The following is a 14,491-nucleotide window of genomic DNA, read 5'->3' as shown; positions in this document are numbered from 1 at the left end:
AATATGTATTATTAGGTGCACTAATATTAGGAATGACTTAGAACCTTTCTAAATTGATTTCATAAGCAAAACTGAATAATTGTATAAGACGTAAGCTTTAGCCTAAATTTAATGAAAACATCAACGCTTTTAGAAAAAACCTCTCCAGTTCATGTGGGAGATGTCACGTCTTTGCGTAAAGCTCATTAATATAAAAGATTATCAATTTAATAATAACATGAAAGAGATCTCGATTGATAGCGTGCTTTTTTTAATTGGATATTAAAATAGAATACTAGAAAAGAATAAGTCCAAGTGTTAAATTTGTAAAGCCAACGGGTTAACTTAGAAGAACACAAACACATACATCACACACACAGAGAAAAATGAACAATAACTGTCTTGTTTAGAAATATGCCTATTAGCACTGAGTTTTCAACTAGAAATGTATGATGCATTGAAGTTCATGACACTACTATTTAGGAACGAGCTTTTTTATTCATGGAAAGAAAATCAGTTGTTTCGCATGTTCTGCACTAACGAGGAAGGTCCATAAACCGTGAGAGTTGAATTTTAATGAAAATTAGTGACAAGATTCAGTTCGAGCTGCTAAGTAATGTAGTAATAGTCACTCGATGCGTAAATGCTTCGTTGAGCTGCTACACCGACGCCATCTTGAAATCCAATAGGCAATGTCCAAGAATACCCTTTGGCACAAAAGTGAAAAAGCTTTTGGTAGATCTGACTTCAACGTTGTAAACTGGGATAGGGTATCTATATGTAGGAGTATTTCCAGTGCATGATCGCCATCTTGAAAGGCCCCATATTGAATCGCGGTCAAATATGATAAATAGCCAGGGGGTCATGTGGGATATCCAATAGCGCTGGAATTTATTTCTGAATCAATTTCCGTAACCACAGTTTACGTATCTGTTATCACTTCAGAGTTAAGAACTCTCTCACCCACAGGAACATATAAAAACTGTGCGCGTTAAATTTGTGTTATGAAACACGGTCGTGCGAGCAAATGCAGGGTTTTAACTAATGCAGTAGTAGTCGCTTGATCTACAATAGCCACTATACCTATCAGATCTTGAGCCTAATGAGAGAAATCGTTAATTAAATTGAAATGCCTGTAGTGAAAAATGGAATAGCAGCACTGTAACAAATTATACCTATTTCGAAGTGCGCTAGATATATGAGTCTTTGTGTGTTGCGATTATGCATAGCATTTAAATGCTGTAATAATAAGTTATGTGCAACTGCACATATGACTTTACAAGGATATGTCTTGAAGTTATTAGAAAATTAATAGAAAAATTATCAGAAAAATAGTATAAACTGGTTCACATAAGCAAATATTAACCTACTAACTTTTTGCTCTTCAGTTGTGATGATGCAGATACATAACAATGTGATTTGCACACAGCATCACGGAACAGTACAAACACTTAACAAATGCAATTTCGTCACAATCTTCATGACCACAGACACTATTTTCTACTTGCAACATAGTCTCCAGAACATTTGTAAATGAACCAACTATTACCCACATTTCTGCCATGCATATGGAAACATGTCCTTTAGGACTGGCGCACAAAATTGGGTACACAACAGAATGCATTTTCATTATGAAAATTCTGTCATATAACTTGTTGGAATGAATTTATGTCGAAAATAATCCTCAACTCTCTGAATTACTAGCTTATATTGCCAAAATAAAGTATACATCAAGAGACTGAATAAATTTGGCGGTCTTTGGGGATATAAATTCAGCACGAATGTTTTTCCCATATAACAATTCTCACACGTCTTCACCAGTCTGTCCACTCCACGAGTCAAGAAACAGCAGAGAATCCTCTTTCACATCAGGAATAAACACGTCTTTTAGCCACAGTTTGACGTGTTCGCGAGTGAGTTTAGCTGATTTGCTCGCATCAATAACAATGTTCAGTGGCGTATTTAGGGGGCTTCCGGGCTTAAGCCCCCCGAAATTTTACTTACTATAGTAAAGTATATGACATATCTTGCAGAATTTTCACATTTTCAGGCAAAGCCCCCTTTCTGGTTAGATACTGAAACTCCTGTCGGATTTTAAAACATGACGTATTGCAGGATACAAAATGCTTTGTATTACTGGTTTGTTTGTAGACAGCTACTTGCCAAGTGTTCTGAAAGTTTGTGTATAAACTAGGGATGGCCAATTCCGGAAGTTTTAATTTCCGGACTCCCGAAAGTAAAACCGGACAAATTCCGGAATTCGTAAAAATCCGGAATTTAGAAATTTCTGATTTCGTTAACATTCCGGAAATCGAAAAAGCCGGAGTTTTTCTCAATTCTGTAATTTTCTAAATTCTGGATTATTTCCGAGTTCCGGAATTCTTCTGAATTCCGGAGTTTAACTGAATTCCATAATTTTCCGAAATCCGGAAAGTGAAAATTCCGCTTCCGAAAAATGAATTTATTTTGGTTAATATGAATCATGGCGGAAATCAGTCTTTGACCAGGTAATGGCGACTGCTTTGAAAGAAATGGAGAGTATGAGAAGTCAATCTGTCATATCTGTAGTTTCGTGTGGAGGAAAAACAAACTTGTGAACCAACGGTTTAAGAACCACTCAAGTTATTAATGTAAACTTTGCCGACATCATGAAAGAAATACGAAAGGCATTTTGAATCGAAGAAATATAACATACAAGTTTGCAAGCGGAGACAAAGAAACCTAACGTAACAAGACTAAAGACGAATCATTTACCGCGTAGCGATCCCCATTCAGTGGTCAAGGTGCTTGTGCGAATCCACGTCGCATTCTTTTTACTTCAGGAATTTTGATGGCGATTGATCGGCGATGACATACGTTTTATTATATTCAGATATTTGAATACTCGGATGTTTCAATACTTGAACTATCAAATCTTCAGGAATAATAATAGTAATAATAATAAACTAATACTAATTATTATTATCTCGTAGAAGATTAAAAGCTAGGAGCTAATTATCGCTCAGGTCATACCATTACAAGTAGAAACGTGACATTTGGAAAGAATATTTCCGTTTGGTTTAATGTTGCCCACGAGAAGAGGAATTTCTCATCTCGTTTCTAAAATAAACAAAATAACATGAGAATTAACATTTTACATTCGAGACGGGACAAGGCTAACTCAAAGTTTTCGTCTCGCTTTGGAGATGAGAATCGAGACGAGACTAAAAGTATCGTCAACATTCCCCGTCTTGTCTCGCTTCCCGAAATAGTGTATGTCCATTCTTTAAGTAACAATTGCTCTGTAGACTGAATCTCATAGACTATTTCGTTACATTGTATTTCAGAGCTCATTGAATTATGGTCTATGTAGGTATTTCTGTAGCAAAGCTTTTATATTTGCCTCTGCATATCCTAAAAATTACTATATTATTTGGTCTAGGAATTAATTCGTGCGGGTGGACAAGAGATGGCGCAACGAACGGAGCGTCCCACAGTTCCGTGTATTTACACATGTGTTGCAAACCCCTGTCATCGCGTATCGTTCGTAGTATAGGGCAGTGGATTAAAGCGTCAACAACACCAGTTTGTAGTTAAGTGAACATGGCGCAATTTGTGCCTGATAAAGTGTTTTTGCGGGGTGTCCTGCTGCATTACTTTAACATGCAGAAAATTGCGACTGAAAGTCATCGTATTTTGGTGGAAGTGTATGGTGACCATGCTCTAGCTGAGCGAACGTGTCAGAAGTGGTTTGCACGGTTTAGAAGTGGTGATTTCGGCTTGGCAGACCAAGAGCGAGCTGGACAGCCAAAAAAATTTCAAGACGAAGAATTGACAGCATTGCTCGAGCAGGATTCGTGTCAAACGCAGGAACAACTTGCAGCAGCATTAGGCGTTGATCAAACAACAGTCTCCAAACGCTTGAAAGCCATGGGAATGATTCAAAAGATGTCACATTGGGTTTCACATGAATTGAAAGACAGAGACGTTGAAAGACGAAAACCCATTTGCGAATTGCTGCTTCAACGACAGAGCAGAAAGGGGTTTCTGCATCGAATTATTACGGGTGATGAGAAGTGGATCCATTACGAGAACCCTAAACGAAAAAAGGCCTCGGTGAAACCAGGTGAACCAGGTCCATCACAACCAAAACGAGATATTCATCGGGTTATGCTGTGCATATGGTGGGATATGAAAGGTGTGGTGTACTATGAGCTGCTGCAACCGAATGAAACTATGAATGGAGAACGTTATCGACGACAATTAATGCGTTTGAAGCAAGCTCTGGCCAGAACACGACCAGAATGGGAGAACAGACATGATAAACTTATTGTTCAACATGATAACGCTCGCCCACATGTCGCAAAACCTATTTAGAAAATGTCGGATGGGAAGTTTTACCCCACCCGCCGTATTCACCAGACGTTGCTCCTTCGGACTACTACTTGTTCGATTGCACGAACAACGATTTGATTGGACAGCGGTTTACTTCTTCAGAAGATATCGAAACATGGGTCTCTGACTGGATCGCTTCCAAGGATGAGGACTTCTTTCGCCATGGAATCCGTACATTGCCTGACAGATGGGCGAAAGTGGTGGCTAGCGATGGACAATATTTTTCTTAAGGTATTTATGTATTTTGTGTTTGTACTACAGCTTCAATGTGTGCGTACCAACCGCACGAATTAATTCCTAGACCAAATATATGCCTTACTGTTGCGTGATATTCAGTTATTTTTATTACAGTTATTTTCCTTAAAACATACAGTAGAATACTTTCTACATGAAACTTCATTGGAACGCTCTAGATTAAAATTTTGGTAGTTGCAGAGGCGTGTCTTGAACGTACGGAACCCTTTCCTCGAAATTTCTACTTTTAAGTAAGTTTTGCCAAATTTTAGGGCAAGTATAAAATTTTTGTTATTATTATTATTATTATTATTATTATTATATTAACACCGTGTATAATCTTTAAAAGATACGCGGTTTGTATCTGAATAGTAACAGCTAATTGACTGTCGATCTCGGTCGTCGAGAAGTCTTCAGCAGGCAAGGACATCGGTCACGTTCTGGGTTTGAGTTCCGAAGGGGCAAGTATTCGGCCTCGAGCCAAAAATGGTTAAAAGTTATAGGCTTCAGCCAAACATGTTCAAAACAGCTGGGACCGGGTTTAGGGCTCTCAACGGCTCGAGCGGCTCGGCTTATAGCTCATTCACTACCGAACCGAACCGAGAAGTGAGCCGAGCCAAGAGCTCACCCAACCGAGCCGATTTGAGCCATCGGCTTAGTTGAGCTGAGTCGAACCGTGCCGATGGACTAATTTCAACTTAGCTGGCTCGAACCGGTTCACTTGAGCAGAGTAGGCGACCCATCTCAACCGAGAAAGCTTGAGCCATCGGCTCAATTGAACGGAGTCGATGGCTCGTTCCAACTGAGCCGGCTCAGGTCATCGGCTCAATTGGGCCGAGGCGACGGCTCATCCCAACCGAGCCGGTTGATATCACTACCCGGGTTGGTCTTCTGCTTGGGCTCAAGAATTCGATGGTGCAGTTCTCAGTCCTGATTTTAAGAACTACGTATATACTTATATTGGTGATTACGACATTTGAGGCTGTCTCGTAATAATAAAAAAAACTCTTGTCCTCTTGTTATCTAGAAGAGACGAGATACACTAAAATTGCCCCACAAGATGCACTAAAATTACGAGACGAGATGAACCCCTGTCGTGAGCAACACTAAAAGTATTCCACATTACTGCTTACATTTCTCATGGCTTTTGCTTTCCAATCTAATCAGATCATTTCAAAACGAGCTGAACGAGCGAGCAAGTTATTATCAAACTCGACTCAACTCGAAACTCGACCTCGAAAACAGCGACTTGTCTCGGAACTCAACTCAAGAAAATTACCTTTGACTCGAGTCGAGTTGAATTTTGGCTCGACTCGGGCTCATCCCTATTCGTATTTGTATTTTATGTTTCCACTTCAACAATTTCTACTCTTTTATCTCCGTTTACCTGCTGTTTCTGGATTTCTCTGTCGGTGTCGTCCTTTATTTACATCATGCACTATTCTCATTCCCAGCTTGTGACCCGCTTCAATGTCTTATTCAGTTTAGGCTTTTCTCCTTACCTTGACTACACATGTGATTGAGTTAATTCTCACTTTTCGCGCAGGACCGATGAAAAATTATTATTATTATTATTATTATTATTATTATTATTATTATTATTATTATTATTATTATTATTATTATTCTATTGAACTTGCACGGCGAAATAACTGTATAATACGATATCATTTCTGTAATTTTACTCCATTGTATGTTTAGTTTATTAATGGGCACTAAATTGTCTCCAGATCATCGGATAAATTAACTTCGGCATGCACTTTGGTGTAAATATCATTACAGGAACATTACCGGTTCGTTCCAAACATCAGGGCTGAACTTAGCAATATTTAGCTTATGATGTTGCATGAGAAGATAATGTAGGGGTGAAGTGCTGGACTTGTGAGTAATACAGCTAATCAATATAGCTTCAAATCCTTTTCAAGTTATTTTATTTTCAAAGCAATCGTGAAGAATCAAAGAGTGACTTCTCATACTAAATGAGCAATCCTTAAGAAAGTGGACGCAAACACTTGTATCATGATAGAGACGATTTACGCATGTTAATTGGGAAAGGGCAAGGAAATTACTAGGACATTCGAAACACCGTTCATCTGCAGTATGCACTTTTTACTTTATCGTTCTAAGGAAAAAAACACTACACCATTTGTTATTGTTAAACTAATCTTGGCTAGCGCAATCGATGGAATATGATGGCCTCTGTAATAGGCATATTTTTGAAGAAGTTTGCCTATTGTAGAGACTCATATGTGTGAAATTCGGAAAAATTTCGTTTTATCGATCATCGCTCTCTGATTCATACCCCTGATTAGATATATTTGCTTCCTCATTTTCATTGTATCACTTCTCTAATAAATGTCAGTGGAATTTTTACCAAATTTTCACTTAACATCTCAAAAGGGTAATACGCTCTCTTTTACCACCTCTCACGTGCTGTATGCATTATTATAAAATCATTCTACTTGTAGTGGATTCGAACTTACGTACTTTGTATTTTCAATCTAGCGTCAGTACATTCCTGCGTTCTAACCATCTAGAATATGAGAATTAAATCAATACAGAGAAAGCGGAGGAAAAGAAAGTAAAAATTGTCGAAGTGGGAACATAAAATACAAATGCGAACATATATTCTAACAACTAAACGTTTACCAAGCAACGATCTTCGTGTAGTGGTTAAGGCGCTAGATTACAAATCCTGTGGACGGCGTTTCGAATTGCGCCAAGGAGTATATATATTTTTTAGGTTTTAAAAATAATCCATAGGGCACATGAGAGGTGGCGAAAGAGAACGTATTATCCGTTTAATACGTTAAGTGAAAAAGAGTTTAAAATTTCGGTGAAATTTATTAGAGAAGTAAAACAATGAAAACCAGAAAGCAGGTATATTTAATCAGGGGTATGTATCAGAGGGTGGTAATCTCAGAAACTGCAAATTTTCCCGAATTTCGCACATGTGAGTCTCTACGATAGGCGAATTTCTTCAGAAATGTGCCTAGTGCAGAGGCCATCTTGCCAGAAATGCCGTAAAATTTCTATGCAATTTTGCCTTTTTGTCTATCATCACTTCTGAAACGGAAAGAGAAAGAGAGAGATGTTCCCGGAACTGAGAGTGGGGTGCTTCCATTCAAATCAACGAGTTGACAAATAGACGCTTACATAATGAGAATGCGGAATACAAAAACTATAAAACATCAAAGTGATAATTGCAAACATTATCACCTAAAGTTCCGGAACCGTGACGGTCAGTGAAACATGATCCGATGTCGGACGTTGAGAAATAATTTGATAATGAAATGAAAACAGAACTTTAGAAAAGCAATTATTATGATGCACTAGACACAACATGATTGCCTGTTTCTTCTCATGTTAAATTGTATCACGTGCATCCTGTAATTGTACAACCTGTTGACCCACGACCTAGGGGTGTTCCAAGAACCGGTTAACCGGTTTCGGTTCGGTTTGTAGTCTAAACCGAATCAATCGGTTTGGACTTCAAACCGGCCCGGTTCGGTTTGGGAACGGTTCGGTTCGGTTCGGGAACGGTTCGGTTCGGTTTGGGAACGGTTCGGTTCGGTTCGGTTTGGAAACGGTTCGGTTCGGTTTGGTTTGGAAACGGTTCGGTTCGGTTTGGAAACGGTTCGGTTTGTAAAGTGTTCGGTTCGGTTTGTAGAATGATTCGGTTCGGTTTAAGAACTGTTGGGCCCTTTTTGAGGACTGTTTTGTTCGGTTTCAGTTCAATATTTGAAATCAACAGAAATGCAGTTTGCATTATTAGCAACCGTCCACCCAGACATTATAAGGGTGAATGTTACGTTTTTCGGTATAACTTTATTCAGATTAAAATTATTTCGATGTTACTGAAACAATTTAGGTGTCGTACTTGTGTGGGTACTTTTACTGATGCTTTGGATTTTGGAATAAAACTCTTAATATCAGTTGGAAGACAACTTTATGGCATGGGTGGATTTAGGAGACACCGTGCTAGGGGTGGCAGTTACTTGAAGGGTGGATGCTATTCCAGGAGAAGCTTCGTTTAGAATGAAACATTAAATTCATCTTGAAATGACATGGGGGGAGGGCATGATTTACACCTGTATGTGGAATATATCGTGGTGTAATATTATCAGGTAACCAAGAAAATTTATGCTGTTTTTGAGAACAGTTACTTTTGTCGCGTTAGTGTAGTCAAATTGATTCTGATGACGCTACACAGTATAGCGCTAAATTCGTTGTACAAAAACAGAGGGGTGATTCCTGAGAGCAAAACAAACAAACAAACAAACAACAAAAAAAAAGTTCCAGTACACATAGGACGAAAAGCGTGTCGTTTACGTGTTATAGGCTGCCGAAAGCATGGAGTTAAATATTGCACAAACTACTGATTGTAGACTTGATGCGGCATGATATCGACAAAATATCCTAACCTGCTCTATCCAAATTTGGAGTTTTCAGATTTGTGCAATGGCGGCACAGGGAATTACCTGATATTTTATGACGTAAATTGAGTGGACAACAACATGTAAAAAACATTTCACTGCCTGGAAATAATATTACGTGGCAGGTCAGTACTCATACACGAAGATAAAAGATGGCGGATGTAGTAAAAATTACTGTGTGTGGTTGCGTACCTCCTCAAAAAGTACTAGTAAAGTCGTTGTACAAGAACTCACTGGAAAGTTTACTTTTCTAGAATGTTAAAATACGTACGGCACAAGCCGATAAGTAACAGAAAATAAAGAAATTCTGATTGCTAATCTGCTCATATTAATGATATCGCAACGCTTTTGAGAACGCATCTGCCTTTACAACTACAGTAATTGAACAAGAACTACAGACAAATAAAGAACGCGTAATAATAATAATAATAATAATAATAATAATAATAATAATAATAATAATAATAATAATAATATAACTGTTTTAGCACATTCATTTCGATCAGTACATCACACAAATGCGACTACAGTACGTTTTTTTCAATTAATGTTCTAAACTGACGGGTGTGAAACAAAATATTCCTTCCATTCACGATATTTGTACGTACTGTAACAAGGGCCGATATTTCTGGATCCAAATCGTATAACGGAACTGCATACAAAAGGTAGTTGTAGGAAGCAAGGTACAGAGGGGAGTTTTTGTTTACATGGAAAGAGGATGGTTGTCAGAACGGATACTGCAAAAGGTGTTCAAAGTTTCAACCCACCACTTCAATGCAAAGGTTACAGCGGCGTCAAAGGTAAAGACGCTGCGAACGCGTTGAAACACTCCTGGCGTTTCCTGAATGCTCCACGCTGCAGCAACAATTTGAGCAACCAAATCCTCCTCTGATTGCACAGGCGTCGCGCAGATTAGTTGTTTCATATGGCCCCAGGAAAAGAAATCTAAGTGGTTAAGATCGGATGAGCGAGGTGGCCAAGATACCGGTCCTTCTCTGCCGTCCATTTGTTCGGAAAGGATGTGTTGCGACAATTTCGCACCTCCACAGCAAATGTGCTGGAGCACCGTTGTGCATAAGCCACATGTTTCAATGAACAGCCAGTGGCACAGTCTCTAGTAGTTCAGGCAGAATCTCTTTAAAAAATATCCAATACTCCCACCCGGTTAGTCATTGTGGTAGTAGGTACGGTCTGATGAGAATTATCAACGATTCATACCCACACATTCACAGAACACCGTTCCTGATGGGCACGAGTTGACATTCCATATGGGTTTGCCTCAGACCACAAATGTTGAGTGTGAGTGTTCATCACTCCATCATGGGAGAACATAGCTTTATCTTTGAAGAGAATATGAGACATGAAACGGGATATATTAGGATGGCGTGTAATGCATGCACCCTTTGGACATGGAAAGAGTACATCTGATTTTCGTGAAGTATGTTCCAAACCTGCCGATGATAGGTGTTAATTTCAGCAGTTACTACCCGTGTGCTGGTGGACGGTTTTCTCTTATCTCAAGCAAGAATTTCCTCCTCAAAAGCCACAGTCCATACGGTTCTGTTTCGTCCAGCATTGGGCCTGTGTGCTTCCAGCAATTCTGTTTCTTTTAATCTTCGATCTACACCTGAAAAAGGTTGCATGGTGTGGAATTCTAAGATTAGGAAACTGTTGTCTGTACACCGTTGTGCCACACGGCCATTACCGTCCGCTTTCCCGTATGCCAGATCAATGTCTGCCAATTTGAATTGAATTGGATTGAATTTCTCTTTATTTCAGCGGGCGAGGTTCAGCCGGAGGCTGCTCTGCCACCTAACCCTTGTCATCATTACAAAAAAAGAAAAAAAGAAAGAAAGAAAGAAAAAACAAAGACACAAATAAGATACAAGATACAAATAACAACATAACATGGTACATTCAATAATACTAAGGATAAACAAAACACTCAGTAAATGTAAATGTTGAAAAAAAAAAAAAAAACTCATACTGTTAGTCCAATTTCATACCAATTTCAGTCCAATTCCATACTGTAGTAAACCTTTCATGTGTGCCAATGCTTTGTCTCTGATCTCTAAATAATAATGTTTGGAGTGATGATTTAAATGAATTGTATGATTTGTCAGTGATTTACTTTGGTAGGGAGTTCCAGATTCTTACTGCCGAAATTGAAAATGCCTTCTCTGTTATTTTTCAAGAATGCCGGGGCATATTCAGTTTATTACATCCTCGGGTATTGTAACGGTGAATTTCTGATCTACATGTTAATTTATGATGCAAGTAAGGTGGTGTTTTATGTGAATTTATTTTGTAGTAAACAACAGTATCGGAGATATCGTCTTCGGGACATGGTTAGGATATTGTTTTCATTAAGTACCGGCAGAATATGCTAAGATTTTCTGTAATTGAGAGAGAAGCGTAAAGAGTAATTCTGTATTTTCTGAATCGCTCTAGTATTTTGAGTGGAGAGAGAGCTACCATATATTGAATCGCAGTAATCGAACAGAGTCAAAATGAGAGTGTTAACCAGATATAGTCTTGTTTCTTGCGACAAATAGCCTTTTAATTTATAAAGCTGTCGTAAGATGCGCTTAGCTTTAATACACTGTTCAGAAATGTGTTTATTCCAGCTAAGCCCTTGGTCTATTATTAAGCCTAGATCTTTTACAATTTCTCACGTATGTACTCCTTTATTACCTCTGTAATCACACTCGTTGGCCGTATGGTGATGAAATAAAGAGAAATTAAAGTGGGAAATGGTAGATGTTTCCTCGCCATTGTGTTCACTGTCCAGAATCGAAGATAGCGAGATTCCAACTTAGTGCAACTCTTCTGTCAGAGAATGATATTTATGTGTACGATTAGCAAATGTACAAAACCTACATCGTGACGGAGAAGATAACCACACCCAGAGCCGTAGCTACGGGTGGGGGGGGAGCTGGTAGCAAGAGGGCGCCGAACAAGCAATAAGAAAAAAGAAGTGTTGAAAATGAGTAAACGATGTGGTGCCCCGTAAAAGTATTGGCGCCCTATTAAATCAATATTGTTGTCGGTTTGCAAAGAAATAGATTTGTTAAAAAAATTTCTTGCTCGCTACGCTCGCAATCCAAACGTTTCAGTAAAACTCACTAGAAGATTTTACTTATTATTTACAGAAAGTAATTATATAATGATTTGTTAACGATGTGATATACAAGGTGCCGAGTATTGACTTACATTGTACGTAGGAGCGTTTTCAAAATCAGAAACGGTCAAAGTCTGAAATATGTGTTCGGCGTTTTGATGATGATGAGTCTGGTTAATTGATCACGCTTTTCTTATAATATTAATCACAACGGTGAGAATGAAAGTATGAAAAATGAGAGAAATGAAGACACACATGCAAGCTGCTATTTGAGCAGGAATATTAAAAGTGAAGGTAAACAAGAATAATAATATTTTCGAATTTGAAGCAGTTGTAGAATGGGGGCTTAACAGGTCAGCCCAACGAATTTCATCTCTTTCAAACTGATCGCTAAAAGTGTTTTTTTTTTTTATTTATTCCGTTGACATATGAAATGCTTCTAATTTGAAAGAATTTATTGGGAACATTTCTCCATCAAATACTTGTATTCCCACGATATTTTTTTGTGCATACGTGGTATCTAGTTGTGTGATATTTTTTTTTTATCTATCTACATACATACAAAAGATATACAAACATTATATATATATATATATATATATATATATATATATATATATATATATATATAGATAGATAGATAGATATACACTACAATGAGTACTTTCAGGCTCTTTGCTATTTTATTCTTTTATTATACACAAATCTGTTAACTGGTCGTATGTTACGAGTGAGTTAAAAGATTAAATTCAGCTCCATGTGGACACAGCTGAATTTGCTTTGACGGAGTTTGCTTAAGTTTTGGTTAGCCAATAGTAAACGAAACCACGTTCCAAACCCTTTGGACAGTTTAGTTTGTCACAGTTCTACGGACAGTTCTGAACGGTACGATTCGGTTCGGTTTGGGATCGGTTCGGTTCGGTTAGGTTTGGGATCGGTTCGGTTCGGTTCGGTTTGGGATCGGTTCGGTTCGGTTTGGAAACGGTTCGGTTCGGTTTCGGTTAACCGTTCTAAACCGGTTTAAGTGGCAAACCGAAACCGCGGTTTACGTTTTCAGGAACCGTCCACCCCTACCACGACCCACTAACCAACTTACACATCTTGATCCACATGTCTCACTTGACACAAGACCCACTTCAATTCTGGTGAGAGGTTTCCAATTCAGCACGGGAGACACAATATAGGCTTTGTTAAATCCAAGACGAGACGAGACAAAGCGTCTGTCTCGTTTCATTTTCCTAGACGAGACGTGACATGTCCTTGTCTGGACTCGTCGCGTTTTAAATGTCTTGAAAGCATTCCATAGCCCTCTCTTGTACGATTATCAATTCTAACTTGTAAACTTCGTTACATTTCGAAGCCGCATGACTTCCAATTATACTTCTATTATTATGAGGTTTACGAAAGAAAATTAGACGAAAGGAGACTAGATAACAATTTGTCTCGTTTGGGAAACACGAGATAACACCGGGATAGCCACGAAACCAGTGGCGGATCTAGAAGGTAAAAACTGGGGGACTCCCTGAACTTAGACTATGATAAGTATATCATTACCTTACTATAAATTTTCAAAACTATATAAATAATAGCTTAAATTATTTTCGTCAATCTGAAAGGGGGGGGGCTAGGCCCCGACCCCGAGCTAGATCCTCCACTGCACAAGACGAAACACAGGCTTTTTCTCGCCTCTCTAAAACGAGACATTTTCACATGACAAGACGAAACAAGCAACCATGTTGTGTCTAGCGCATCATAACCATTTCTTTTATAAAATTCTGTTTTCATCTCATTATCAAGTTATTTCTCGAAATCCGACCTTGGATCATCCTCCTTTCATTGACTGTCATTGTTTGCTTCACTAACTTGTATTCATAATTGTAATTTTTTAAAAAATCATTCTAATTTCTACGGTTTTCATTCTACCACTTGTGAAGTTGAATTAACATACAATAGGTTATAATGGTGTTGTGAATGTTTGTTATGTGTCTAATTGTTTGAAACTATATTGTGTATATTTAGACAATTGATATGTGGGGTTATTTCCATTCATCTATTACTACTTAACTGTCTATGTATGGTATATCTATAAGTGTAGTGTTCTACGTTTTCCTTCGTAGAACAAAGTTGTTTGAAGGCCCTGGATTAAGTGTAATGGAACTGTATAATAGTCTAGGCATGTAACTTTGATGGGGAAATGGAAGTTAAAATTACAGCATGAAGTGTGGAAAGAGGGATCTTTCTTATTTTCTCTTGAAATGTCTGTAATGCATTGCTTGTTCCGTTCACTGTATCGCTATCTGTCCTCGTTGCTTCCTTGAGACGTTATTCAGCGTGCTTCGGTGGCTAG

At 38.3% G+C, this 14,491-nt stretch overlaps 1 protein-coding gene across 1 annotated transcript in view; it reads left to right on the top strand.

The window, feature by feature from the left end:
- The window catches only part of LOC145666521 (uncharacterized), a 411,536-nt gene that overhangs the window by 44,707 nt on the left and 352,338 nt on the right, over positions 1 to 14,491 (top strand). The gene's annotated exons all lie outside the window — the stretch shown is intronic.

Source organism: Thermobia domestica, chromosome 12 (assembly GCF_964235325.1).
Source record: "Thermobia domestica chromosome 12, izTheDome1.hap1.1, whole genome shotgun sequence".
Taxonomy (NCBI): Eukaryota; Metazoa; Arthropoda; class Insecta; order Zygentoma; family Lepismatidae; genus Thermobia; species Thermobia domestica.
This window is presented reverse-complemented; position numbering and strand designations above follow the sequence as displayed.